The 27621-nt window shown below is 41.5% G+C and overlaps 1 long non-coding RNA gene across 1 annotated transcript; it reads right to left on the bottom strand.

Moving 5' to 3' along the window:
- Nucleotides 1–10857: 10857 nt before the first annotated feature.
- On the bottom strand, nucleotides 10858–25667 carry LOC129656574 (uncharacterized). The gene is made up of 3 exons (XR_008716397.1): nucleotides 25536–25667; nucleotides 25066–25114; nucleotides 10858–11442 (listed from the first exon to the last, which is right to left on the bottom strand). It is a non-coding gene; the product is annotated as an uncharacterized LOC129656574 (long non-coding RNA).
- Between the last annotated feature and the right edge of the window lie 1954 nt (nucleotides 25668–27621).

Here is a 27621-nt window from a genome sequence, read left to right as displayed (position 1 = left end):
GCTGATGATTTTACAAACCAGATTAAAACGTCGGACGCCTGCAGACGGCGTACTGTTGGCACTGCTCCGCTTTGTAGCTCACGGGAGAAAAACCTGGGATCTCAGACTAACCTTGGTTCAGCTCCTGAGTCCTCTGCCCTGTCATTAACCAAGTTACACAACTTTCTGATTCTCAATTTCTTCCTCTGTAAGATGTGGAAGGTCCACCAACCTTATAGACTATGCTGAAATATAGGAGGGTCTTGAGAAACTATCGGGGCTTCCCTGGTGGCTCAGACAGTAAAGCATCTGTCTGCAATGCTGGAGACTCGGGTTCGATCCCTGGGTTGGGAAGATCCCCTGGAGAAGGAACTGACAACCCACTCCAGTACTCTTGCCTGGAAAATCCCATCGAGAGAGGAGCCTGGTAGGCTACAGTCCATAGGGTCGCAAAGAGTCGGACACGACTGAGCAACTTTACTTTACTTGAGAAACTATAGTTCTTTTTATTATCATTATAGTTATCTAGAAAGATGCAACCATCATCTATCTGTCCCTCCAATAGAAGTTTTCTCAGAGCCTGATTTTGTAGGCTGGCTTAATTTTTCACTAAAGAGATTTTTGCGCTTCAAATGGTACACCAAAGCAGGCATGCGCCACAAAGCAGTGTCTGCTAAAGCGAGCATGGAAATTGCCTGGGAAACACGTAGGAGACAGAGCTTTGAATGGCACTTCAGCCTGAGCCATACTTACTGGGGTAAGGCCGAGTGGCTCTATTAAACAACCTAGCTGAGAATCTTGTGAAAGTTTTACAACTTTGATACAAACAAGAAAGGACATCAGGTTAAGAAAATGTTATGTAATAGTTTTTTTTTGGAGGTTGCCTTAGGGGTTACACTGAACTTGTGGTCAGCATATTCATTCTTAATGCATGAGAGTTTCCAACACGTTAGAATAGATTGATAAAGGTTATTACTAAGTATTTTAAAGCTTTAAATAAAAACATCCAGTTGATGATATGTCTGAGCCTCATAAGCTCTTGCTGCCTAGACAGAGTAAAGAACTCCAGTTCTTGACCAAATTAACACTTATATTCCTTGTAAAACGGGGATAGTAAATTCACGTTCCTGAAAGGACTGAGATGAGAATGAAGATTGATGAGGCCTGTGGAGCATTTAGGAGAGCATCTCAGCACAGAATAAACGCTCCCAATCAAGGGTAAATGTTGATTTGCGCTTGCAGTAGCTTCGTGACTTCGTTGCTGCTGTTATTCAGTCGTTCAATAGACTATACCACACCTGTACCAGACACAGTGACTTCAAAGAAGACACCCGAAGTCCAGTCCCTCAAGACTCCAGGAGACATGACATGTGACTGCATTCTCATACAAAGTGCCAACTTCTTTAGGCCTAGACAAAGGCACCCAGAGGGGAGCCAAAGAAGGTTTCCAAGAGGAGGCAGCCTCTTACAGGCTTAGTTGTGATCATGAGGGTGGAGCCCCCCTCCCCCACCATGGAATTAGTGCCCTTCTAAGAAGACCTCCCCCACCATGGAATTAGTGCCCTTCTAAGAAGAGGAAGAGATATCAGACATGCAAGGAGGAGGCAGGCACCTGCAACCCAGGAAGAGAGCTCTCACCAAGAAACGAATACTTGCACCTTGATCTTGGACTTCCAAGCCTATGGTATTTTATTACAGCAGCTCATGAAGACTAATCCAAAAGGCATGGTGGTCTGGAGAAATGGTGGTGAGTGCTGGATGACTGAAGCAGAGGTCACCCAGGAAGAGTGAGGAGAAGGGGCTGGAGAGTAGCTGGGGGCCAGACTGCAAAAGACCTAGAAGAGCAAGCCAAGGATTTGGAGCTGCTCTTACAGACCTCCAGAACCAACTGACTTGGGTGGGAGATAATATGAACTTATTTTTTATGAAGATACATCTGGTGCCAATGGAGGAAGAGACAGACTGAAGTTTAAAGACATAGGAGGAAGGGCCTAAGGAATGGAGCAGGGAAAAGCCATTCACAATTTAATGGGGACACAGTTGGAACTCACAGTCATTATCTTCCCCTCTTAAAGGGGAACTTGAGCCGTTTAAAATAGGTTTCTGACTTCCTAAGGTCTACTTCTTAGTCTTTAACTCCTTGCTATTTTCAGCAGGGTAGAGGCCACAAAGTAAATATGATGGGTTCAAGAGCCAGGAACACATTTTCCCAATACTGCAGCCTGCATGGATCCCATAATCTCTAACACATACAACCCACATCTTGTGATTCCTGCAAATGGTTCCCATCTTGGAATAAGGCCTTGGTGAGGATGAATGAGAAGAAATTCACATGGGTGAAGGCTGTAACTTCATCACACGTCTTACTGTTGGCACCCATCATTAGTACTTCTTAAAATTTTTTTGTTGTTCAGTTGTTCTGTTGAGTCCAACTCTTTGTGTTTCCATGGACTGCAGCACGCCAGGCATCCTTGTCCTTCACTATCTCCTGGAGCTAGGTCAAACTCATGTCCATTGAGTCGGTGATGCCATCCAACCATCTCTTCCTCAGTTATCCCCTTCTCCTTCTGCCTTCTATCTTTCCCAGCATCAGGGTCTTTTCCACTGAGTTGGTTCTTCACGTCAGGTGGCCAATGTATTGGAGCTTCAATATCAGTCCTTCCAATGAACACTGAGTTGATTTTCTTTAGAATTGACTGGTTTGATCTCCTTGCAGTCCAGGGGACTCTCAAGAGTCTTCTCCAATACCACAGTTAAAAAGCATCAATTCTTCAGCGCTCAGCCTTTTTTATGGTCCAACTCACATCCATATAAGACTACTGGTAAAGCCATAGCTTTGACCACAGGCAGGGCTTCCCTTGTGCCTCAGCTGGTAAAGAATCTGCCTGAAATGCAGGAGACCTGAGTTGGGTTGGGAAGATCCCCTGGAGAAGGGAAAGGCTACCCACTCCAGTATTCTGGCCTAGAAAATTCCATGGACTGAATAGTCCATGGGGTCACAAAGAGTCAGACATGACTGAGGGACTTTCACTTTCACTTTGACTATACAGACCTTTGTTGGCAAAGTGATGTCTCCGCTTTTTAATACACTGTCTAGGTTTGTCATAGATTTTCTTTCAAGGGGCAAGCATCTTTTGATTTTTATGGCTGTGGTCACCCTCAGCAGTGATTTTGGAGCCCTAGAAAATAAAATCTTTCACTCTTTCCATTGTTTCCCCATTTATATGCCATGAAGTGATGGAATTGGATGGCATGATCTTAGTTTTTTGAATGTTGAGCTTCAAGCCAGCCTTTTCACTCTCCTCTTTCACTTTCATCAAGAGGCTCTTCAGTTCCTCTTCTTTTTCTGCCATAAGGGTGGTGTCATCTGCATACCTGAGGTTATTGCTGTTTCTCCCAGCAATCTTGATTCCAGCTTGTGCTTCATCCAGCCTGGCATTTCACATAATGTACTCTGCAGAGAAGTTAAATAAACATGGTGATAATATACAACTTTGACACACTCCTTTCCCAATGTTGAACCAGTCTGTTGTTCCCTGTCCAGTTTTGTTGATTCTTGACCTGCATACAGATTTCTCAGGAGGCAGGTAAGATGGTCTGGTATTCCCATCTCTTGAAGAATTTTCCAGTTTGTTGTGATCCACACAGTCAAAGGCTTTGGTATAGCCAATGAAGCAGAAGTAGTTGTTTTTCTGCAATTTCTTGCTTTTTCTAAGATCCAACGGATGTTGGCAATTTGGTCTCTGGTTCCTTTGCCTTTTCTAAATTCAGCTTGTACATCTGGAAGCTCTTGATTCATGTACTATTGAAGCCTAGCTTGGAGGATTTTGAGCATGACCTTGCCAGCATGTGAAATGAGTGCAATTGTGTGGTAGTTTGAAATCTCTTTGGGATTGCCTTTCTTTGTGATTGGAATGAAAACTGACTTTTTCCGGTCCTGTGGCCACTGCTGAATTTTCCCAATTTGCTGGCATATTGAGTGCAGCACTTTAACAGCATCATCTTTTAGGATTCGAAATAGCTCAGCTGGAATTCCATCACCTCCACTATCTTTGTTCCTAGTGATGATTCCTAAGGCCCATTTGACTTCACACTCCAGTATGTCTGGCTCTAGGTGAGTGATCATATCATCATGGTTATCCAGGTCATTAATATATTTTCTGTATAGGTCTTCTATGTATTCTTGCCACCTCTTCTTAATATCTTCTGCTTCTGTTAGGTCCATACCATTTCAGTTCTTTCTTGTGTCTATCTTTGCATGATATACTCCCTTGGTATCTCTAATTTTCTTGAAGAGATCTCTAGTCTTTCCCATTCTATTATTTTCCTCTATATCTCTGCATTCAACATCCACATTAAAACTGCCTCGTCCATAGTCTTCCCAAAGCATCTTTTCTTTAAATTTTACTGGAGTGTGTTGACTTACAATGTTGTGTTGGCTTCAGGTGTACACCAAGGTAAATCTGCTATATACATACATATTGGAATTGACATATACACACTACTATATATAAAATATTCAAAAGCAGAGACATTACTTTGCCAACAAAGGTCCATCTAGTCAAGGCTATGGTTTTTCCTGTGGTCATGTATGGATGTGAGAGTTGGACTGTGAAGAAAGCTGAGCACTGAAGAATTGATGCTTTTGAACTGTGGTGTTGGAGAAGACTCTTGAGAGTCCCTTGGACTGCAAGGAGATCCAACCAGTCCATCCTAAAGGAGATCAGTCCTGGGTGTTCTTTGGAAGGAATGATGCTAAAGCTGAAATTCCAGTACTTTGGCCACCTCATTGGAAAAGACTGATGCTGGGAGGGATTGGGAGCAGGAGGAGAAGGGGACGACAGAGGATGAGATGGCTGGATGGCATCACTGACTCGATGGACATGAGTTTGAGTGAACTCCGGGAGTTGGTGATGGACAGGGAGGCCTGGTGTGCTGCAATTCATGGGGTCACAAAGAGTCAGACATGACTGAGCGACTAAGCTGAACTGATATATAAAATAGATGATTAATAAGGATCTACTGTATAGAACAGGGAACTCTACTCAATACTCCCTAATGGCCTATATGTAAAAATAATCTAAGAAAAGAGTGGCTATAGGTATATGTATATGTATTAGTACTTCTTTATAGTTGGTATTTAACACATATGTGTTTGACAGAGTAAAGGAGTGAATGAATAAAAGCAAAATAGCAACACATCAAACAAAGGTGATACTTTTGGCCAGAAAAAAAACTTGGTGGAGAGCAACAGCCCCTTTTACGTCTCTGCAAACCGGGAGTTAGTGCAATGGCTGTGCTCAGATCTGGTCAGCTGCCACCAGGGCCTCCTGGCCTCTAAGTCCTTCTGGAGAGGAGAAGGCTTGGGGGATGAGAACAGGATTTTGGTTTGATCCTCTTTACAGAGACTAAGCTGAAGACAGCTGCAATGTTTAAGAACAAAGCCAGAAATCAGAATACATCCTTCTCTCCAGTAAGAAAGGACCTTCATGTGTCCTGGAAATGCCCAGGCTGTGCACATTTGGATGAATAAGAAGAGAAGATGGCATGTGAGGGCTTCCCTGTCATATTCCCAACCTTACATTCAGGTCTGTCACCTTGATTTATGCATTTTGTTTTCACTTCTGATATATACTTGGGGAATCATGTTTGGAAGCTGATCTGCAGAAATGGAACTCAATTTGAAACAAAGACCATCATGGCCAACTGCCCTAGTTCACCCTACTAAAAAGTCCCCCATCCTGGAGAGCCCCTCAGTCCCAGGCCAACCAGGACTGTGGATTTCCCTAAAGAGACATAATAAAATGCTACAAAAGACTGCGAGTCAACATTTACGAATTTCATAGCAGATAGATATGATTTTTAACTGGGAGAAAATGAGGTGATGATTTTTGTTCTATGTAATTTTAGGGTACCATACATGAGGCAACATATAATGCATGTTTCCTTTAATAAAGCCCAACATGTTGACCTGTGAAAGACAAAAGGCAGGAAATTAATAAAAATAAAAATAGTAACAACTAACATATTGGGCTTTATCATAGGCTGGACACTGTTCTAAAAGCTGTGTGTGTGTGTGTGTGTGTGTGTGTGTGCACGCGTGCACTCACTAAAAGCTTTGCGTAAATTAAATCATTCAATCCTCACAACATCCTATTGCAATCATCCACATTTTACAAATGAGAAAATGGAGATATAGGTCATATACAAAAGAAATAGAACAGGGATTTGAACTCAAGTAGCCTGGGTTCATAGTCCATGCTTTCAAGTGTTTCCTACATATAATTACTCATATCTACTGAGCGCCTACTAGGTATTGGTCATTGTGCTAAGTATGCTTTCCATAAAGTATCTCATTTACCCTAACAATTGTCTGTCTGGATTTAGACAGGTTATTCACTTACTCATTTTTTTCAACTAACATTTGTTGAGCTTATGCTTGTTTGAGAATTATAGTACTTTACAGGTGAGAATTTAGACCAAAGTAGCAGCAATGAATGTGGAAAATGGAAATGAAAAGCAGGATTCAAGAAAAAATTTTGCAGTAAAGATCTAAGAACCTGTGATTGATTGGATATGGTGCATGTGGGAAAAGAAATAGACAAGGATGACTCTGAGATGTTCTACCCAAGAAATAAGATGGATAGTAATCCTCCAATCAAAAGCAAGACTACAGGATCTACTTTGGAAGGTAATGAGTTCTTTTGGACTGTGTTAAGTTTCAGCTCCCAGGGAGCATACAAGGAGATATGGCCAGAGAGTCCTGGAAACTTGTCTGGAGCTTAGTAGCAGTGGTTGGGAGCTCATGGCCTAGACTTGGTGCTTAAGGTCACAGGTGTAAATAAGATTATCCATAAAAGAGAACAAAACAAGTGATAGAATCTTAGGAAAAGTCAACATTTCAGGGGAAAGCAGAGTACAGCCTGCCAAGGAGGCTGTGAAGACTCGAGGAGAAGTCGGAAGAGGACCAGGAAACAAGTGGTTGCCTGGAAACCAAAGGAGGGACAGGCAATGACCAGCAGAACCAGGGCTGCAGAGAGAACAAACAGGAAGAGGACTAAAGCGGATTATTAGGACCTGTTTGGTACCGAGAGCCTAGGTCAGAATGTGATCAGACAAGGGACATTGGATTCCACCTCAGGACTGGCATAAAATCAGCCTCAAAGCTTAAGGTAACTCCTCTGCCCCTGAAGAGTTAAGAGACTCCCGCTGCTGAATCTGAAAATGAAAAAAGCAGGGGGCCCGGCATACAGGTCACTGCTAGTTACACACTCACTTCCAGGTACTCTTTCAGGTCAGAGGCCTAGCTCTGAAGAGCCACAAAACCAAAACACAAAGCAAAAGCCAACAACTTTTTTTAATCCTTTCTGTAGCAAAGAAAAAGAAGGAGTGAGAAATAGAAAGTAACTGCCTGAATGAAATTCCCTGTGCAGATTTACAACTGCCTGACCTCTGACCACAGGCTGGAGAATGACTGAATCTTACAAAACATAAGCAAAATATGAGTGAAGAGAGGGATAAGCTTTCCAAGGGTTTCATTTCATTTCCAAACCCAGAGAGCTCGCAACTGACCTTGAAACCATGGAAGATATTTTTCCCATCAAGATGAGAGAGCAAAGATGAGGTTGTAAGAGTTCTGAATGGGAACGATCACATTCATGGGAAGCAGCTCTGTTTTTAATACACCCTGGGGAGAAAACAGGGAAAGTTATGAGCTGAGTTAAGGAGAGATAAGTGAATGCAAATCTTACCCTCATTCAACTCTAGGCAATTCAACTCAGAAAGGAAACATGTTATCTGAAGTCAGATGTTTGACCCTTTTATGAGAGTTGCCCATTATTTATCTCTACACCCTTAAACTGGTATTGCCTGGGTATTTCTTAGACTCTGAAACCAGGCTCCGCATCTAAGTCTGTGTGATCATCCAAGCATAACAAGGTCTCTCCCCTCTAGTCCACCACACTTCATTTTTCATGTGGCAAAAGGATCAAGCAGAACATTCCAGAGGGGAGAGACACCGCCTGGGCCTCCCCCACTCTCTTTCTTTTAGGCTGATAAGCCCCTATCATAAATTTTGCCATGACTCGAGGTTTCAACCTGTTGCCATCAATATGCTTTTCTCTTGGCAAGACACCAGCTCAATCCCCCGAGATCCATCCATTATTTGCAGAGTCCTAGCAGCTTGCAAGGGGCAGGGGAAGGAATAAGAAAAGCCCCTCCAGCTCAGGGCAAGTCACCCTCGGTTGCTGACTTCAGTCCTCAGGCGTCTCCTGGCTGTCATCCTGTCTGGGTCTCAGCAGCAGGCCTGCCCTAGAGTGATGCGGTATTTTCCAGTCCTTCACTTTGCCCTCCCCCACCTTTGCGTCCCCACTGTTGTCAAAGCAACAGGCTAATTTACTGGGAAGTTCAATGAGAAGAGATGGCAGGGTAGGAGGGATGGGCTGGGAGAAAAATGCACTCAGTTAAGAGAAGCACTTATCCTCGCAGAAGGAACACGTGGAGGATGCTCAGCTGTCTCCCCCAAGGTACATACTTCCACTTGGGCTGTTGGACAAAGGACAGAGCTTTAAGATTCATTCTCTTTGGCCTCTCAAATTTCTCAGGCTTGGCACATGAGAAAAAGAGAGTGGTGTTAGAATTCCAGGTTGGTCTCCACAATACTGGTTTGCACACTTTGGGACTACTCTCCACATTCATCCAAAAATACAAATTGGGGTCCAAAGACCTTGACCCTACCTGATATGGCTGTGTCCTCTCCTTCTATCCTCCCAACAAGGAACAAGAAAGAAAGCTGCCTGATCCCTGAGGCTGCTAAGACAGAGCAGGAACCTCGGTGCTCCTGAGCTTAATCCCAGCTTGTTCCAATTCCAACCATTTTCCCCAAACAAATCACTTTTTTTCTGGTCATGTCAGCAACTGCTTTTGCATGATGGAGTGGGTCTGCCATACCGATGAGCCAGCTTGGCTGTTGGGGCTGCCAGAAGAAAAAACCCCAGTTGATCTGGTGTTTTTCATCTTATTGACAACAGTTTAATTCAGTCAAGCTGCATTTCATCTTGGGCAAGTTTCTGACTTTGGAAGAAGGAGAATCTCAGTTGCCCACCTCTACTGGAAACTGAGTCCTGAGGCCGTGTTGATGAGTGTGTCTGCAGTAACTTTGGGGGAAAGAATCCATTTCAATGTTGTAACAGTCACCCCCAAATTTTTGAGGGGGTTAAGGGCTTCCCTGGTGGCTCAGATGGCAAAGAATCTGCCTGTAATGCAGGAGACTCAGGTTCGAGTCCTGGGTCAGGAAGATCCCCTGGAGAAGGGAACGGTAACCCGGCTCCAGTATTCTTGTCTGGAGAATTCCATGGACTGAGGAGCCTGGCGAGCTCAATCAAGTCCATGGGCTGTAAAAAGTCAGACACAACTGAGCAACTAACAGCATCAAATAGCCATTTGGTTCTATCTGGACTCTTCCCCCACATGCATAATTTTAGAGAATCCTGCAAAGCTAAAATTTGTTTTTAAACATTTAAAGTTAATTTTAGATTATTCTGAGATTGTTGTGTGAGCTTCACAGTATTTCTGTGTTCCCCTAGACACTTGTGGTGTCTCCCAAAAACTAACTGAGGAATTAAATTCCTGCTGCCTGGGTCAGGGATGGATCTTACTAATGCTAAGGAGGACAGCTAAGTCATCCATAATTCAGGGTTATCTCTAGGGCGACAAGTATGATACGTGTAGATGCGGTCTTGAATATATCTTCTGTTCTACCCTATCCCAGCAACTCTGGCCTGAAGCTGCTCTTCAGGGATGCCTGCACTAGAAAGATACATGAGGTTTTTATGGAAAAAGAGGCAGGAGAGAGAAATCCCCCTATTTTCCATGACAATATGTCTCCTGACAATATGCTAACATTTATTGAGCTTTTATTATGTGCCAGGTACTATTCTAAGTATCAATACTAATTTAAACCTTATAACAACTTAAAAAAGGTAGTACTATAATTGTGTCCATTTTACCGATGAGGAAACTAAAGCATAGAGAGATCAAGCAATTGGCCCAGAGCTACAGCTTACAGCTATAGTAAGTGATAGTGTCAGGATTCTAGCAAAGGAAGGCTGACTCCCGAGTTCATACTCTTTACCTCTACAAACCTCTTCATACCTGAACATGAAGAATCATCTAGAGATCCTGTGGAAACACAGACTGCTGGGCCACACTCCCAGGGTTTCTGATTAAGTAGTTCTGTGTGGGGCCAGAGGACTTACATTTCTAGCACATTCCCAGATGAGAGTGATGGTATCGGACCACCCATTGAGAATCATGGGTCTATGCTATTCAGCCTCTAGGGAAAACTCTTGATAGAACTTTCTCTTCTTCCCCACATACTCCTCCAATCTGAAAAAAATGCTCAATAAAAGCATTAGTTATACTGAGCAATCTCATGAGATCAATCAACCAGCCATGCTTTCGGGAAGCCACGACAATTCCTCAGCGCTGACAGGCTTCCAGGAGCAGAATCACAGTTTTTTCACTGGAGCTTTTCTGGGCCATTGACTGGAAATGTAGCCTGTGGGAAATGACCAACCAGGCCTAGATCCTCTTCTTTTTCTCTATTTATACTTGCTCTTTTATTAATAACACATTTTTTCCAAGCAAATGAGTACCATTAAATAAAAACTAAGTTGCATCCATTTGTTAAAACTTCCTTTGTAGGTGTTGGTAAAGTTATATCTCCCCCAGTTAATTTATAGGTGCATTCTGTTCACTTTAAGGTCACTTCAGGAATAAGTACAACACAGAATACACTCATGTAAGTGAGGAAAATCAAAACAAAGATGAAATAAAAACCAAGCAATTCTGTAAGACACAGAATTTTACTTATACTTTAATATTACTCTGCAAGATAAAAGAAGCCTTTCATTTTTAGGGTAGAGACCATACACAGAAATGTAAACAAGCATGGCTGATTCATGTTGATGTAAGGCATAAACCAACACACTGCTGTAAAGCAGTTATCCTCCAATTAAAAATAACTCTAAAAAAGAAATGTAAACCATAAGAAGAATGACAGAAACAAAACAGGCTCTGAGATGTATAGTTTCTGAGAAATTTTTCAACACACTGAGATCTAAAAGCTATTTCTATCATTAAAAAGGGACCTAATGGTGTCTGAGTTTTGCGATAAGGACTTCATGATCTGAGCCACAGTCACCTCCAGGTCTTACTTTTGCTGCCTGTATAGAGCTTCTCCAGCTTTGGCTGCATAATCAATCTGCTTTTGGTATTGACTGTCTGGTGATGTCCATGTGTAGAGTCATCCTTTGTGTTGTTGAAAGAGGTTGTTTGCTATAACCAGTGTGTTCTCTTGGCAAATCTCTGTTAGCCTTTTCCCTGCTTCATTTTGAACACCAAGGCCAAACTTGCCTGATACTCCAGGTATCTCTTGACTTCTTACTTTTGTATTCCAGTCCCCTATAATGAAAAGAACATATTTTGGGGGGTATTAGTTCTAGAAGGTCTTGTAGGTCTTCATAGAACCATTCAGCTTCAGCTTCCTTGGCATTGTGGTTGAGGCTTGGACTTGGATTACTATGATATTGAATGGTTTGCCATGGAAATGAGCTGAAATCATTCTCTTGTTTTTGCAAAATCCAGACTTAAATTGAAGGTGGTAGGAAAAACCACCAGACCATTCATGTATGACCTAAATCAAATCCCTTATGAATATACAGTGGACGTGACGAATAGATTCAAGGAGTTACATCTGATAGACAGTGCCTGAAGAACTTTAGACAGAGGCCTGTGACACTGTACAGGAGACAGTGATCAAGACAATCCCCAAGAAAAAGAAATGCAAAAAGGCAAAATGGTTGTCAGAGAAGGCCTTACAGATAGCTGAGAAAAGAAGAGAAGAAAAAGGCAAAGCAGAAAAGGAAAGATATACCCATCTGAATGCAGAGTTCCAAAGAACAGCAAGGAGAGATAAGAAAGCCTTCCTCAGCGATCAGTGCAAAGAAATAGAGGAAAACAATAGAATGGGAAAGACCAGAGATTTCTGCAAGAAAATTAGAGATACAAAGGGAACATTTCATGCAAAGATGGGCATAATAAAGGAGAGAAACAGTATGGACCTAACAGAAGCAGAAGATATTAACAAGAGGTGGCAAGAATACACATAAGAACCATACAAAAAATATATTAGTGACCCAGATAACTGTTATGGTGTGATCACTCACCTAGAGCCAGACATCTTGGCATGCAAAGTGGGCCTTAGGAAGCATCACTATGAGCAAAGCTAGAGGAGATGATGGAATTCCAGCTGAGCGATTTCAAATCCTAAAATATGGTGCTGTTAAAGTGCTGCACTCAATATGCCAACAAATTTGGAAAACTCAGCAGTGGCCACAGGACTGGAAAAGGTCAGTTTTCATTCCAATCCCAAAGAAAGGCAATGCCAAAGAATGCTCAAACTACTACACAATTACATTAATTTCACATGCTAGCAAGACCATGCTCAAAATCCTCCAAGCTAGGCTTCAACAGTACATGAACTAAAAACTTCCAGATGTACAAGTTGGATTTAGGAAAGGCAGAGGAAGCAGAGATCAAATTGCCAACATCTGTTGGATCATAGAAAAGGCAAGAAAATTGCAGAAAAACAACCTCTTATGCTTCATTGACTATGCTAAAGCCTTTGACTGTGTGGATCACAAAAAACTATGGAAAATTCTTCAAGAGATGGGAATACTGGACTGTCTTACCTGCCTCTTGAGAAACCTGTATGCAGGTCAAGAAGCAACAGTTAGGACCGAACATGGAACAACAGACTGATTTAAAATTGGGAAAGGAGTGTGTTAAGGTTGTATATTGTCACCCCGTTACTTTCACTTCTATGCAGAGTACATCATACGAAATGCCAGGCTGGATGACTCATAGGCTGGAATCAAGATGGCGGAGAGAAATATCAATAAATTCAGATATGCAAATGACACCACCCTTATGGCAGAAAGAGAAGAGGAGCTAAAGAGCCTCTTGATGAAAGTGAAAAAGCAGAGTGAAAAAGCTGGCTTAAAACTCAACATTCAAAAACATAAGAGCATGGCATCTAATCCCATCACTTCAAGGCAAAGAGATGGGAAAACAATAGAAAGAGTGAAAGACTTTATTTTGGGGGGCTCCAAAATCACGGCAGACAGCGACTGCAGCCATCAAATTAAGAGACACCTGCTCCTTGGAAGAAAAGCTATTACAAACCTAGACAGCATATTAAAAAGCAGAGACATCACTTTGCCATCAAAGGTCTCTGTACTCAAAGCTGTGTTTTTTCCAGTGGTCATGTAGGGATGTGAGAGCTGGACCATAAAGAAAGCTGAGCGCTGAGGAATTAATGCTTTCAAAGTGGTGGTGCTGGAGAAGACTCTTGAGAGTCCCTTCAACTGCAAGGAAATCAAACCAGTCATTCCTAAAAGAAACCAACCTTGAATATTCACTGGAAGGACTATGCTGAAGCTGAAGCTCCAATACTTTGGCCACCTGATGTGAAGAGCCAATTCATTGAAAAAGACCCCGATTCTGGGGAAGACAGAAGGCAGGAGGGGAAGGGGATGACAGAGGATAAGATGGTTAGATAGCATCACCAACTCAATGGACATGAGTTCGAGCAAACTCCAGGAGATGGTGACGGACAGGGAAGCCTGGCGTGCTGCAGTCCATGGGATTGGAAAGAGTCAGACATGACTGAGTGACTGAACAACAGCATGATGTGGCCCATAATGTTCTCCGTAACATCTCCACATTAATTAAATACAAAATGTTTCCCAGAGCATTTCTTGGAGGAGTGCTCAAAGGACACTTCAGGCTGTACTATTCTACAAACTGTGGATGCTACAGGGTCTCACATGTCAAGACAAATGTCTTGCCCACGGTAGGTTTGCAATAAATACTTCAAGAATGAGAACACTCTTAGCAGTTTACATCATCACTATCTATACTTTGAAATACACATTAAGAGACAGTACTACAACTGCACGTCTTTCTAAATACCGTGTAATTCTGATTCTTTTGCCACTATCCAACTTGCTAAGTTGCATTTAATTTTTAACACTTGAAGACATATTAGATAATTATGGTGAGAGTTACTGCACTTTGTCTTTTTTTAAAAAAATAAAGTCTAGTTTTTCTTTAAAGATTTATGCTTACTCACATCAAATAATCTACTAACTAATCTTAGTCTGTACACTCTCCATTCTGACATTTTTCAGTACCATTTGTAGCAGAACAAAAACCATTCAGACCAAGGGTCAAAAGACTGATGCTCCAATCCTGTCCCCATAGCTCAGTGACAGTGTGGCCTTCCTTCCCTCAGTCTTTGTTTTCTCATTTGTTAAATGGGAGAAAAGAAAACTTACCACATAAATACTCTCAAGCCCTAAGGGACAAATGTTAACTCTTATCATTATGAATTGAAATTACAAGAATGTCATTGACTTGTTTTCCTCTGGGGGGAGTGATGACTTCCTCCAGTATGGAACAATGGGTGTGTGATCCCTACCATGGCCACTGGATGGTAGGGAGAGCCTCATCCCAAGGGGTAGTGAGAGGACAGGAGTGTTTCAGCACAGCTCAGCCAAGATTGCTCAGATCCAGAGAGTGAATGCAACAAACATGTCTACATTAACCGTTGGAGCACAGAGGCCTGGTGCACAGCAGAGCCAAGATATAAAGAAAAAGGGTTGGATGGAGAACAAGGGATATGAGAAGAAAAATAGAGAGCTGAAATGGGAAAACGGGAGACAATCTGAAAAGAATTGTGAAGGTGGAAAGCCAGTCTCTACAGCTGAACTTTAAAGATTTCACACATTCTATTTGCTGTTGCTGCTGCTAAGTCGCTTCAGTCGTGTCCGACTCTGTGCAACCCCGTGGACGGCAGCCCACCAGGCTCCCCCGTCCCTGGGATTCTCCAGGCAAGAACACTGGAGTGGGTTGCCATTTCCTTCTCCAATGCATGAAAGTGAAAAGTGAAAGTGAAGTCGGTCAGTCGTGTCCGACTCAGCGACCCCATGGACTGCAGCCTACCAAGCTGCTCCGTCCATGGGATTTTCCAGGCAAGAGTACTGGAGTGGGGTGCCATTGCCTTCTCCATTCTATTTGCTGGGGGCAGCCAAATCTGTCTAAAAGGACAGGAGCCAATCACACAGATGGTCTTCCCAGGTTTATGTTACAATAGTGCATGTGCTCAGTCTCTCAGTGTCCAACTTTTGCAACCCCCATGGACTGCAGCCCACCAGGTTCCTCATTTCCTACTCCAGGGGATCTTCCTGACCCAGGGATTAAACTCACATCCCCTGTGTCTCCTGCACTGGCAGGCAGGTTCTTTACCACTGCGCCACCTGGGGAATCCCATTAGTGGCATACATTTGCAAGCCCAGCACGAAACAAGGAAAACTAACTGACCAGCTCAGGTTTCAAACTTGGATTCACTAAGTCTCCTCACTGAGGCCCTCCATCTCCAGGTGAAGATGCCAGCATCTTGCAAGATATTTATTACTAGTAATAGGTAATGTCCTATAGTTTGCAAGTGTCCTGCCTATTGATATGTGTGCTTTACCTATTTATATAAATATGAATAAAACTGAGTTTCTCCATACAGTGACCCTTCTTTCACTCACTGATATTCCAATATGTTTCTTGAATAAAAGGGAGGGTGGGTTAACAGCCAGTGGTCTGAGAATTGCCCATAAGATATGACCTTAGGGAACATTGTCAGAGGAAATGCCTGGAAACCATGGCTCAAGACAAGTGAGCCGAGTAGCCTCATGGAGATAAGAGCTGGCATGGGTAGTTGCTGAAGGCCTGTACTGCAGAGAATCTGGAGAGAGTACCAAGACCCAGGGCTCTATGCTCACAATGGCAAAGCATTGAACTAAGCTGATTATTAGATGGTCTTCCATAACCCTGGGCTAATGAACCATCTAGATGTTAACCATAAACTTTTCTCCCTAAAAGAGCTCAAATTTATAACTGACTTCACTCATTTGGAATTTTTTTTTAATAACAGTAGTAGTCAGATGTTGATTCTAGAATAGAAAGTTATTTGATCCAATTCTTTCTTTTTAAATGATTTATTTGCAATATATGTATTATTACCTTGTAGTATCCAGCCTCTAAGATAACTCACAGTGATCCCCACATCCTGGTATTCACACCCTTGTGTAGCACTTTCCTATGTGGCATCAGGGTTGGTCAGTGTGGCCAATAAAATAAAGCATAATTGATATGTGACTTGCTACACAAGGTCATAAAAGACACTGCTGCTTCTGCCATACCCTCTTGGATCCTTGTTCTGAGAGAAGCTAGCTGCCATGCTGGGAGGACATTCAAGCAGATCTATGTAGAATCCCATAAGAAGAGGGATTGAGGCACCAACTTTTTAGCCATGTGAGTGTGCCAGCTTGAAAGCAGATTTTTGAGCCCCAGTCAAGCCGGATGACTGCAGACTCAGCTGACATCTTGACTACAATCTCACGAGAGTTCCTGAGTCAGAACCACTCAGCTAATCCATTTGCAAAAACTGTGTGAAATAATAAATATTTATTGTTATTTTAAGCCGTTATGTTTGAGAATAATTTTCCATGTAGCAATAGACAACAAATATATAACTGATATGTTAATTATAAATTGTGTATATTCAGTCGCCAAGTCATGTCCAACTCTTTGCAACCCCGTAGACTGTGGCATGCTAGGCCTCCCTGCCCCTCACCATCTCCCAGAGCTTGCCCAAGTTCATGTCTATTGAATTGGTGATGCCATCTAACCATCTCATCCTCTGTCACTCTCTTCTCCTTTGGCCTTCAATCTTTGCCAGCATCAGGGTATTTTCCAATGAGTCGGCTCCGGCTCCTCACATCAGGTGGCCAAAGTATTGTATCTTCAGCATCAGTCCTTCCAATGAGTATTCAGGGTTGATTTCCTTTAGGATTGGCCGATTTGATCTCCTTGCTGTCCAAGGGACCCTCAAGAGTCCTCTCCAGCACCTCAGGTCAAAAGCATCAATTCTTCAGTGCTCTGCCTTTTTTATGGTCCAGCTCTCACATCCATACATAACTACTGAAAAGACCATAACCAGACCTTTGTTAGTAGTCTAGGTTTGCCATAGCTTTCCTGCCAAGAAGCAATCATTTTCTAATTTCATGGCTGCAGTCACTATCCGCAATGACTTTAGAGCCCAAGAAGAGGAAATCTGTCACAGATTCCACCTTTTCCCCTTCTATTTACCTTGAAGTAATGGGACTGGATGCCATAATCTTAGTTCTTTAATATTGAGTTTTAAGTCAGCTTTTTCACTTTCCTCTTTCACCCTCATCAACAGGCTCTTTAGTTCCTCTGTTTTCTGCCATTAGAGTGATATCATCTGCATACCTGAGGTTGTTGATATTTCTCCCAGAAATCTTGATTCCAACTTGTAACTCATCCAGCCCAGCATTTCACATGATATGCCCTGCATATAAGTTAAGTAGGATGACAATAAATAGCCTTGTTGTACTCCTTTCTCAATTTTGAACCAGTCAGTTGTTCCATATAAGGTCCTAACTGTTGCTTCTTGACCCACATACAGGTTTCTCAGGAAGCAGGTAAGGCGGTCTGGTATACCCATCTCTTTAAGTGTTTTCTACAGTTTGTTAAGATCCACAACAGTCAAAGGCTTTAGCGTAGTCAGTGAAACAGAAATGTATGTTTTTCTGGAATTCCCTTGCTTTCTCTATGATCCAGCAAATGCTCGCAATTTGATCTTTGGTTTCCTGCCTTTTCTAAACCCAGACTGACAATCAGGAAGTTCTCAGTTCACACACTCTGAAGTCTCACTTGAGGGATTTTGAGCATAACTTTACTAGCATGGGAGATGAGTACAATTGTCCAGTAGTTTGAACATTCTTTAGTACTAAATTGAGAATTGGGATGAATATTGACTTTTCCCAGTCCTGTGGCCACTGCTGGGTTTTCCAAATTTACTGACATATTAAGTGCAGCATTTTAATAGCATAATCTTCCAGGGTTTTAAATAGCTTTGCTGGAATTCCATCATCTCCATTAGCTTTATTGGCAGCGGTGCTTCCTAAGGCCCACTTGACTTCACACTCCAAAATGTCTGGCTCTGGGTGAGTGGCCACACTATCATGGTTATCTGGGTCATCAAGATCTTTATTTTACAGTTCTTCTGTGTATTCTTGCCATCTTTTCTTGATCTCTTTTGCTTATATTACCATTTCTTTACCGTTTCTGTCCTTTATTGTGCCCATTCATGCATGAAATGTTCCTTTGATATCTCCAATTTTATTGAAGAGATCTTTAGTCTTTTCATGAAGAGGAATTATACATTACTTTTTATCATTCATTCAAGCCAGATACTCAAAAATCTTTGTTTTCCAAAACTTCTAAAAAATTTGATAAAGACTTGCTAATTCTCCCATGAGTAGCCCAAATGAGTTTTATGTTTTATTGTACTTATGTGAATCTGTTTCTTACTTTGACCAACTGATAACATTATTTATTTGAGATTAGAGTCCTGTCTCCATTGTGGCCCCTCATCTAGGGAGGAGGAATAACATATGCACACTACTCTATTTAAAATGGGCTTCCTTGGTGGCTCAGTGGTAAAGAATTTGCCTGCCAATGCAGGAATATGGGTTTGATCTTCCTGAGCTAGGAAGATCCCCTGGAGGAGGAAATGGCAACCCACTCCAGTATTCTTGCCTGGGAAATCCCATGGACAGAGGAGCCTGGCAGGCCACAGTCCATGAGGTTGCAAAGAGTCAGACATGACTTAGTAACTAAAAAATAACAGCATATATAAAATAGATAATCAACAAGGACCTGTTGTATAACACAGGGAACTATACTTAATATTTTATAATAACCTATAAGAGAAACTAATCTGAAGAAAAATAGATACAAAAAAAGAAATAAGTCATCTAAAGTCTGGTCTATGTTGCATAGATTTTATGATGATATCTGGGCTATCTGCAGCATGAACTAATAATTATTTGTGCTGATTTTAAAAGTCACAGAGTTTCATCAAAAGAATTGATCTTATCAGAAGAGTTTATTTTCCTTCCACGAATTCAGCAAAAATTGTTATGGTACCGAGAGTGAATGGGCAGCATAGGTGATCTCTGAGTATCTTTGCCACCTCTAAAATAAATCCAAGGTTCAGAATTATTCATCCTGTTTATCAAAAATCAGAAAACCTAAAACCCAAATAATTCTGTCTCACTACAGGAAAGGTGTGAACCAGAGCACTTTCAAGAGAAACGTGTCCTGCTTAGGACAATGCATCAGCCTGAAAGTTTACAGACTGCATTTCCTAGGGCTTCCTGACTTAGTTGAATGTGAACTTTCTGAGAACATCAGACACAGAAACATCTGGAAATCAAGAGAAAAAACATTACAAAGTCAATATAAACTCTGCTTAGATTGTTGCCATCCTGAATTATATGTTCCCCTTTAATTAGTGCAAATAATCAAAAGCTAGCAATATTTACAAAAGTCTTAGCTATGATTTATTTTCCTCAAGGAAGAATTACACCCACCAACTGCAAATTGGGAAATAAAAGAAATCAGACTCTAATCAAGACTATAGCCTAAAGGCCTCAGAAAACTAGGCCATCCAGAAGATAATTCCTAAATATTGTAGCATGGTATTTTTCTCCAAATACATCTAACGTACCATATTACCTGATGAGAATTTCTTCATTTTCCATTCGTATAACTCCAGGAAGCATTCCTGATTCCTTGACTGTGTGAAGGACCCCTCCTCTGTGCACCTCCATATAATAAACAGGCTCGATTTCTCTTTAAATAGTTTTAAGCCCCCACTGCCTAGCACGGAGCCTGGCACACAGTAGGAACAAGTAATACATATTGACGGGTGTTCACTGGACCCATAATTTTCATCATAACATTTTGCTCTTCCTCATACTGTTTATTGTTGTTGTTTAGTCACCAAGTCGTGTTCAATTTTTTGCGACCCCATGGACTATAGCCCACCAGGCTCCTCTGTCCATGGGATTTCCCAGGCAAGAATACTGGAGTGGGTTGCCATTTCCCTCTCCAGGGGATCTTCCCAATCCAAGGATCAAACTTGCATTTCCTGCAATGGCAGGCAAATTCTTTACAACTGAGCCACCAGGGAAGCTCCATTTTGTTATTAAACAGTACTTTTTGATTCGTTTTCTCTGCCTACTGCCCTTTATAATCCTTATTTTAAAAGTCTATGTTTCACTAAATTTCAATCAACTGAAGGCAAAAAATAGAATAAAAGTCTCCACATTTCCACTTACACTATGAGAATACTTACTGTTGTTGTTCAGTCGCTGTCGTGTCCGACTCTTTGCAACCTCATAGACTATAGAATGCTAGTCTCCTCTGTCCTCCACTGCCTCCTGGAGTTTGCTCAAATTCACGTCCATTGAGTCAGTGATGCTATCTAACCATCTCCTCCTCTACCACCCGCTTCTCCTTTTGACTTCAATCTTCCCCAGCATCAAGGCCTTTGCTAATGAATTGGCTCTTCGCATCAGGTAGCTAAAGTATTGGAGTTTCAGCTTCAGCAACAGACCTTCCAATGGATATTCAGGGCTGATTTCCTTTAGGATTGACTGGCTTGATCTCCATGCAGTCTAAGGGACTCTCAAGACTTTTCTGCAGCACTACGATTTGAAAGCATCAGTTCTTCAGTATTCTTTGTGTGTGTGTGTGTGTGTGTGTGTGTGTGTGTAATAAGGTTTTATTAAAGTATAACGGAGATAGAGAAAGCTTCTGACATAGGCATCAGAAGGGGGCAGAAAGAGTACCCTCCTGCTAGTGTTAACAATGAGGTTATATAATCCAAAGAATGTCTGGAGGGTGTAAAGACCTCATCAGACCTACTCCCATAATTTACATTTTAAGATAACACTGTCCTCAGGCAAGATACATCCTTGTAAAGACCAGGTCTACTCCCATAATTTTAAGATAACAGAAGGTTGAATCCAAAGACTGTCCTTAGGCAGAATACATTATTGTTATATAATCCTAAGGAATGTGGAGAAAGAAAAAAAGTTTCTCCTCTCTTCCTCCTTGAGAATTCCAGACCCCTCTCTCTTTGGGGACCCCTAGACTCCCTATCAACCTGCCTAGGAAATGACTCTCTCATTCCCCCTTTTTCTTTTAGGAGAATTATGTTGCCTAAGGAAAAGGGGCGTCATTCTCATTCCATAACTACTTCCAAGCTGACAAGGGGCGTTGTCCCTAAATTGGTGAGGCAACATATTCTCCTAATCCTCATATTGAGGATATCTGATCCAGGGGCCCCAAATAGTAGCTGGAGGAAGTTGCAACAGTAGCAGGAGTTTGAACAATCATTTGTAACTTAGAAGCTTTCATGCGGCTAGAAACAAATCTAGTTATACAATTACAGATGCAGGGAGCAAATAGCAAGAACAAAACAATCAGAATCAAAATTAAAAGCCACATTATGTCCATAGTTAAAGCGCAACGTGTTGCACCAGTCCATTTTAGGGTTGGTAAAAGTCATCAGATGAAGAAGAGGCATCGCATGTGATTGTTGTTGAAGGTATTCGCAGACTTGGAGAAAGTCTTTTCCTTGAAGTGGGGATGTCCACCACGGGAAGCCTTCCACTGACGAAGAGGGAAGCGCTCCACTCTTCAGTATTCTTTATGGTCCAGCTCTCACATTCATACATGGCTACTGGAAAAAAGCATAGCTTTGACAATATGGGCCTTTGTCAGCAAACTGATATCTCTGCTTTTTAATACACTGTCTAGGTTTGTCATAGCTTTCCTTCCAAGGAGCAAGCATCTTCTTTTAATTTCATGGTTGTAGTAACTACAGCCAAGGGAAAAAAAGAAAAAAAACCTATCATGTAACTTTGCTTCCACTAGGAAGGCTATAAGCAAAATAGAAATTAAGAAGTGTTGTTGAGGATGTTGACAAATGTGTACTCTCATATATTACTGATGAGAATGAAAAATGGCTCAGCAACTATGGAGAACAATATTGTGATTCCTCAAAATAGTAAATATAAAAGTACTGAATGACACAACAATTCCTGCTGTACTTACTCAGAAGCAGGGAGGAAAAAAGCAGTTTTCAAATAAAAGCTCACACAAGAGCAGCACTATTCACAATACCCAAAAGGTGGGGATAATACAAATGTGCTTTAACTAGTGAATGGACATACAAAATGTGGTATTCCATATAATGGAATACTATTTGGCCATAAAGAGGACTGAAGTAGTGACGTATACCACAGTGTGGGCAAGCCTTAAAAACAGTATGCTAAGAGACAAAAGCCAGTCACAAAAGACCACATGTCATATAATTCCATTTATATGAAATTTCTAGAACAGGCAAACCCATAAAGACAGAATGCAGATTAATTGCTGCTTAGGGCTGGGAAAGGGCTTCCCCGGTGGCTCAGTGATAAGGAATTCACCTGAGAGGCAGAAGATGCAGGAGACACTACAGGCTCATTCCCTGGATGGGGAAGATCCCCTGGAGCAGGGCATAGCAACCCATTCCAGTATTCTTGCCTTGGATAATCCCATGGACAGAGGAGACTAGCCGGCTACAGTCTATAGGGTCGCCCAGAGTTGGACACAACTGAAGCAACTGATAGAAAAGAAGGATAGGTGGATGATAGCTAAAGGGCAAAGGGAGGTCTCTTTGTGGTTATGAAAATGTTCTAAAATTGACGAGTGATAGTTGCACAAATCTGTGAGAAAACATTACATTGCACACTTTCAATGTATGGTAAGTGATATATTCAATAAAAGATATTTAAAAGCTGTTTTACAAAAATTATATGTAACTTTGGGATTCACTGAGATGTTGGAATTGTTTTGTATCCTATTTGTGGCACTTGTTACAAGACTCTACACATGTGTTACAATCTATAGAACCTTATATTCCAAAAATGTGAATTTTAGTGCATGTAAATTGAAGGGAAAAAACCACCATGAGCTTAGTTGGAATTATTAGCTGTGACCCATGGTCAACTTCAATTGAGCATGGTGCAGCTAATTAAAACTTCCTGTGTATGTGCAAAGGAACACTCAGACCCTAAGAGCCAAGTCTGAACAGAGTTCCTAGGGCTACATTCTGCAGTTGAAATCCAGACAAGTACAGAATCACTTCTGAGAGATTATCACCCATGTAGTCTTATCTCAATGCTTAAGGCAGAGCTGTTGATTATGTGGCCCAAGGTTTCCTTCCAGGTCCCAGAATAACCCCTGGGATTGTTCTGAATTCTCCATTTCACATGTACCAGAAACTAAACTGGGACCCAAAATGTAGAGGGCCAGATGGGATAGGAGAAATTTAATCAGGTCATCATTAACATCTCATGAGTGCTAACGATGTCTTGTTCTAATCATCAAAATACCCACTGAGCCCTTTTATAGTTCCAGGCATCAGCTCCAATCTTCTGTGACTGTGCCCCGAGAGTGATAAACTCTGTGGTAGGGACATGTATGTACCTGACCAAGCCAGACTACACTGCATCAGGAGACATGAAGTTTCTTGACAAAAGGGACCACCTTATCAACTGGGATTAGATATGCAGCATGTAATGGAAAGCTACAAATAACTGGGACTTAAACACAAAAAAAGTTATTCTCCCACATAAGAGGCCTGTGAGGGGGCAGGCTAGGATTGATTTGAAATCAACAAGAACTAAGATTCCTTCCAGCTTCCTGCTCCATCATCCTCAGTGGGTGGCTTCCACACTTATGGTCCAGAATGACCACTGAAGCATCAGATTCCACATGCAAATTCCAGGCAGCAGGAGGGTAAAGGCAAGAAATGAAAAAAGGGCACATGGCCCAGCTGAATCAGCTACCTTTAAATAGCCCTCTTGGAGATACATGCAAAGGTTACATTTGGATTTCAATGATTAGAGCATGGTCACAAGGCTATATACATAGGTGCAAGGAAAGCTTAAAAATGCATTTAACTGGGCACATGGCTGCCCTCAGTGACACATCTCTATTCCTTAGGAAAAAGAGGGAATGAATGCTGGGTAGACCATCTGCAGTGTCAGCTACGCCAGTCTTGTAATTGTCTGGAGGAACTCACTAAATGTTATCAGTTTGATCTGCTTGTCAGCAGTCACGAGGTCTGATCTAGAAGTGACTTTGTTATCTGCACAAACAAGCTTTCTCTAGTCTGCTCCACAGGTGGAGGGGCTAGACAAATAGGCATGATTTTTTCCAGTTTTTGTGAATTAAGAGTTGGTCAGAAACACTGATATTATCTTGTGGAAACCACAACTATATGTGAAAATGAAAGAAAGGCATTTCAATGTTCTAAACCACCAAGACTTTTCAGTTAGGTTAGAAATGAAAACTGTGTCCTTCTCTGTCCTCAGACTCACCCCACAATTCTCCCACCCACAGAGTCACACCAACTGATGGAAAGCAGTTTAATCTGATGAACTATGAGGTTGAGGATAGGTACTTGACATATCCATTCTCTCCTAAGGGAAAGTCCTGCATACATATTTAGGAGCAGAAACAGAAATTCATGATTGAGCTCCCCTTGTCCAATTTTTGTATTTGTAAAACCTCCTTGCCCATAAGGCAAGGAAAACAAGATACAAAATGAGTTACTTGACTTGTTCTTCTAGAGGTAGGGCTAGGATTAAAATTGGGGCCTCACACTGATGGGAGAAATCAAAAATGACACAAACAGATGAAGAGATATACCATGCTCTTGGATTGGAAGAACCAATGTTGTGAAAATGACTATACTACCCAAAGCAATCTACAGATTCAATGCAATCCCTATCAAACTACCAATGGCATTTTTCACAGAACAAAAAGTTCACTAGAACAAAAAGTTTTACAATTTTTATTTAAACACAAAAGACCCCAAACAGCCAAAGCAATCTTGAGAAACAAAAAAGGAGCTGGAGGAATCTACCTTCCTGACTTCAGACTATACTACAAAGCTACAATCATCAAGACAGTATGGTACTGGCTCAAAAACAGAAATATAGACAAATGGAACAAGATAGAAAGTCCAAAGATAAAACTCACCTGTGGGTACTTTGGGCTTCTCTGGTAGCTCAGAGGGTAAATAATCCACCTGCAATGAGGAAGACCTATGTTCAGTCTGGGTTGAGAAGATTCCTTGGAGGAGGGTATGGTAACCCACTCCAGTATTCTTGCCTGGAGAATCCCCATGGACAGAGGAGCCTGGTGGGCTACCGTCCATGGGGTCACAAAGAGTCAGACATGGCTGAGCAACTAAGCACATGGGTACCTTATTTTTAACAAAGGAGTCAAGAATATACAATGGAGAAAAAACAATCTCTTCAATCAGTGGTGCTGGGAAAACCAGACAGCTGCTTGTAAAAGAAACTAGAACACTTGCTAATACCATACATAAAAAAAAAAACTCAAAATGGATTAAAGACTTAAATGTAAGGCCAAAAACTATAAAGCTCTTAGAGGAAAACATAGGCAATACAAGTCTTTGATATAAATCACAGCGATCTTTGACCCACCTTCTGCTGCTGCTGCTGCTAAGTCACTTCAGTCATGTCCGACTCTGTGCAACCCCATAGGTGGCAGCCCATCAGGCTCTGCCATCCATGGGATTTTCCAGGCAAGAGTATTGGAATGGGGTGCCATTGCCTAGTGATGGAAATAAAAACAAAAATAAACAAGTGGGACCTAATTAAAAGCTTTTTCCACAGCAAAGGAAACAATAAACAAGATTAAAAGACAACCCTCAGAATGGGAGAAAATAATTGCAAATGAAATGACTGACAAAGAATTATTTCCAAAATATATAAGCAGCTTTTGAAAACTAGGAATAAATCTACCATATGACCCTACAATCCCACTACTGGGCATATACCCTGAGGAAGCCACAATTCTAAAAGACCCGTGTACCCCAGTGTTCATCACAGTACTATTTACAATAGCTAGGACATGGATGCAACCTACATGTCCACTGATGACTGAACAGATACAGAAGATGCGGTATATATACACAATGGAATACTACTCAGCCACAAAAACAAGCAAATTTGAGTCAGTTCTAGTGAGGCAGATGAACCTAGAGCTTGTTATACAGAGTGAAACAAATCAGAAAGAGAAGAACAAATATTGAATATTAATGAATATATATGGAATCTAGAAAATGGTATTGATGAATCTATTGGCTGGGAAGGAATGGAGATGCAGATGTAGAGAATGGACTTGTAGACACAGTGGGAGAAGGAGACAAATGCAGTAAATAGCAGTGACATATATACACTATCATGTGTAACATAAATGGCTGGTGAGAAGTTGCTATGTAACACAGGGAACCCAGCCCGGCACTCTGTGATGACCTAGGGAGGTGGGATGGGGAGAGGGGAGGGAGGCTCTAAAGGGAGATGAAGTGACAGTAAAGAATCCACCTGCAATGCAGGAGACCTGGATTCAGTCTCTGGGTTGTGATGATCTCCTGGAGGAGGACATAGCAGCCCACTCCAGTATTTTTGCCTGGAGAATCCCTATGGACAGAGGAGCCTGGCAGGCTACGGTCCATGGGATTGCAAAGAGTCAGACATGACTGAGCGACTAAGCACAGCACAGCACATGGTTGATTCACGTTGCTGTACAACAGAAACCAACACAACATTGTAAAGCAATTTTCCTCCAATTAAAAGTAAATTTAAAAAAAACAACTCCCAGTGCACTGCTCAAATCAACAGGACTCAAGATATTATTTTTAAAAAATCTACCACTGAGAACCAAATGCTTGAGATTCTAAATACCTTGAATTGCTGTCTACACTGCTCTAGTTATCCAGATAAGAGTCTGATTCTTGATTTCATCTTTCCCAGATTGTGGATTGGCTCAGTCTCTTAAGAAGTCATCAGTTTAATTCAATCATTGTTTATTGAAAGCTTACTCGGTCATCACCAATCTGTTATGAGGGTAATACTGAAGGACCGTAAGATACAGCCTTATCATGTTATTGTATTGCTAAGACATATGACTGTGAATTAATGAGGTTAATTTTTAAATAAACACACACTAAAGACTATATCCTTCTGAGTGGCATCTTAACTTAGCAAGCCTTTAGTCCAACAATGGTGTCATTGCTCAAAATATTTTTAGAATTCACAGTGGGAATTCTTTTCAATAGATGAACCAAATTATATTAAATGTCCATAATGGCCATTGGGGTTTTTTTGAGAGTAGTATTTATTTTTTGAGAAAAGCCAAAGTGATTCTGAGCCAAGTCTGGTAAAGCAGGTGAATGATCAGTTTGTGTTTCTGGTGACATTCTACTAGCCCAGGGAGGAATTCCTCCAGACTCCTTTTTCCATGATAGAATCATCTTTGTGTGTTATGGGTCAGGGGTTATGAAAACTCAGCATGCATCAGAATCACCCCCAAGACCTTGTTAGACCTTAGATTGTTGGCCCCAGTTTCCAATTCTTCGGGTAGAGGTGAGTCCTAAGAATTTGCATTTCTAAAAGACACCCAAATGATGCTGATGTTACTGGTCGAGGAACACTGGAGAACCACTGCTTTAAGACAGTTATTTTAGAGTTCCCTTTATATAGCAATACTTTATGTGATATAAATTTT

Source organism: Bubalus kerabau, chromosome 6, assembly GCF_029407905.1.
Source record: "Bubalus kerabau isolate K-KA32 ecotype Philippines breed swamp buffalo chromosome 6, PCC_UOA_SB_1v2, whole genome shotgun sequence".
In the NCBI taxonomy this organism is placed as follows: Eukaryota; Metazoa; Chordata; class Mammalia; order Artiodactyla; family Bovidae; genus Bubalus; species Bubalus kerabau.
Note: the sequence above shows the minus strand (reverse complement) of the source record. Positions and strands in the feature narration are given on the sequence as shown.